A 3,034-nucleotide genomic window follows, 5' to 3' on the forward strand; every position below is an offset into this window, starting at 1 on the left:
TTTAGCAGAAACTGAAGTGGATATTTGAAGGAAACTGAACAGGCTTGAGTCCTCATTAACAACATAGATCACAATTCAAAATCCAGAATTTTTAAGAAATTAAGTAGAAAAGAAAGCTTCTAGGCCCCTGAGTGGTGCAGTCAGTTAAGCATCCGACACTTGACTTCGACTCCAGTCTAGATCTCAGGGTCATAGGATGCTACCCCACATTGGACTCTGCACTCAGCACGGGATCTATTTGAGATTATCTTTCTCTCTCCCCCCACCCCCCAAACTCTTTCTCAAAATAAATAAATAAAATCTTTTTTAAAAGGAGGAAAAATGGGACGCCTGGGTGGCTCAGTGGTTGGGCATTGGCCTTTGGCTCAGGGAGTGATCCTGGAGTCCTGGGATTGAGTCCTACATTGGGCTTCCTGCATGGAGCCTGCTTCTCCCTCTACCTGTGTCTCTGCCTCTCTCTGTGTGTCTCTCATGAATAAATAAATAAAATCTTTAAAAATAAATAAATAAAAGGGGGAAAAAGAAAGCTTCTATTAGGTTTTTTTTTTTTTTTTTTTTTTTTTTTGCTTCTATTAGGTATTAACTAAAATAAAAACATTGGGGTGCCCGGCTGGCTCAGTTGGTAGAGCATGTGACTTTGGATCTCAGGGGCATGAGTTCAAGCCTCACATTGAGCATGAAGCCAACATAAAACATGAAATAAAAACATTTATACTGTCAGAAAAAATACTTCTTTCTAACGTAAGTTCCAAGCTGATCCCCTTTCATAGTCTGACATTTACTATCTCAAACCACAGACACCTACCTTTACAGATTATTTGGCATTTTATAATATCAACTGTTTTAACATCCTCTTAACATTTTTACAAAAGATTGCTATTTTCCAGTACCCTGTTATATATATATTAGAAGAAATCAGGGCCACCTGGGTGGCACAGTTGGTTGAGTGTTCGACTCTTGGTTTCAGCTCAAGTCATGATCTCAGGGGTGTGAGATGGAGCCCCATGTCAGGCTCTGTGCTAAATCTGCTTGAGATTCTCCCCCCCTCCCACTCATGTTCTCTCTCTCTCTAAAGTAATAAATAAATCTTTATAAATAAATACATAAATAAGAAAAAACCATAAAAAATAATTAATAAAAATAAATAAATAAAAATGTTCCCATAGGGGAAAATTAATAGATGGATTTACATGTGCTTAAACACTTATTAATATAAACTAGATTAATATGAAACTTTAGTAGCAAGCAGTTTACTCATAGAGTACTTAAGTAAAATGTTGGAAATTCAATGTCAAATGCTATATTTATAAACTTGTAATTTAAAGCTCATTTAACACAAAATTTGGGAACTTATGAAAACATCAAGTTTAATAATACAGGGCTAAATTTGCAAATTAGCAGTTCTGGATGCAATTGCGTGAAGTTTTAAATTCTCACATTTAATTTCCTTTCTTTACAACCATGGTCTCTCACCATGCCTGATCTCTCACCAAAGACTTTTAACTCTCTTCCCAAATCGCCTTTTAGCTCCTCCAAGGGGACAGACAGATCTTCTCAGAACTAAAATTTGATACCTGGTTCTCAAGGCAAAGCCTCTCATTGTTACCCCACCCCCACCCCCATACCTAACCACACCACATGCTCCAGTTCTCAAACAGGCCCCACTCTTCCACCACCATGGGCCTCCTGCTGGTCACCATCTGGAATGCAATTACCCCTACACCCACCTAGTTCACTTTTTAAATATCTGATCTCAACTTGAAAATGATTTCCTAAGGGATTCTTTCCCTGAGTCTCCATCTGGGTCAGATCTACTTTTTATATGATCGTCTAGCACTCTACCTATTGACTGTCACAGTTGTAATTTCACTTTTACATGATCATTTGGCTATCTTCATGAGGCAGCAAGCAACCAGATTGATTTTGCTCAGCCCTGGGCCCCAGGAGCTACTCAAACATTTTTTAACAATTTTTTGTACATGTAGATATGTGATAGCTTAACCACTCTGCTGAACAAGAAAATCAGAGGCCAGATGGAGGATGTGGGCTTTAGCAGAGGCTGGGGAAGACTAGTGGGATGTTGCCCCACTACAGTGTACAAAGCAATATAAATCTCATTAAGACGCTGTTGGTGTTCTTTGTATAGCTTTTGATGATAACTGTAAAAATGCTACAAAGGGTACTAAAACCAGATGTATTTTAAAAGTCATTAATAAAAATGATGCATAAAAAGCTACTCAAAATGGCACCTATATAAAGGGAGTCCTCCCAAAGTTCCCCATTCTGATTTTTCAAGACATCAGGCTTTCCCAACTAGCACCTCAGCTTTCAGATAAGAAACCTAATGAGGCCATGAACATATCCTATATTTTAACTGAGCAACCTGAGGAACCAAACGCTGGGTGCAGTTTTTGTTAACATTAGTGAGTGGTATTTAGGATAGTCATAGTTTTGATTCTGTTAGTGCCCTGAGCTCCCCATCTCTTCTCTGCATGGGCTCAGAACAGTAAGGAAAAGGCAGTCTACCCTAGGGGCCCACACAGAACAACAATCTACTGCAAACACACAAGGTTGCCGGTTGTTTTTAATGCTTCAGATCTTTGTTTTGAATGTCTGAAAACTGTAAATAAATGACATCATGCCATAGTATCCTTCTGCACCTAGCTTCTCCATTCAGTAGTTTGAAATTCATCTATGTTGATGTATGTAGCTGTATGTCAGTCACTAACAGCTGTGTAATAATCCTTTGAATGGTTTCCCGTTTGATTAATATTGTTTCCAAATAATGCTGCAATAGCACTCTTGCGTATCTCTGTCCGTTTCCTTAGGGTACTTGATTACTTACTGCATCCCTGAATATATTCCGTACCTTCGGCTAGTTGTTGCTTCTATGTCAGCTGCCATGACTAATTCTGGACTTTGCACAAAGACCACCCTGGGGAGGACAGGAAACAGAAATCGTTCAGTGGTATACTTTCTGTACTAGTTAATTTCAACTTGAATAAAGCAATAAAGCAACACAGTGCAGCAATGG

General features: G+C 38.8%; 1 non-coding gene across 1 annotated transcript; it reads left to right on the forward strand.

Annotated features, from left to right (window-relative positions):
- Positions 1–604: 604 nt before the first annotated feature.
- On the forward strand, positions 605–677 carry TRNAQ-UUG (transfer RNA glutamine (anticodon UUG)). The gene has a single exon. It is a non-coding gene; the product is annotated as a tRNA-Gln (tRNA).
- The last annotated feature ends 2,357 nt before the right edge of the window (positions 678–3,034 follow it).

The sequence above is a fragment of the Vulpes vulpes genome, chromosome 5 (genome assembly GCF_048418805.1).
Source record: "Vulpes vulpes isolate BD-2025 chromosome 5, VulVul3, whole genome shotgun sequence".
Classification (NCBI taxonomy): Eukaryota; Metazoa; Chordata; class Mammalia; order Carnivora; family Canidae; genus Vulpes; species Vulpes vulpes.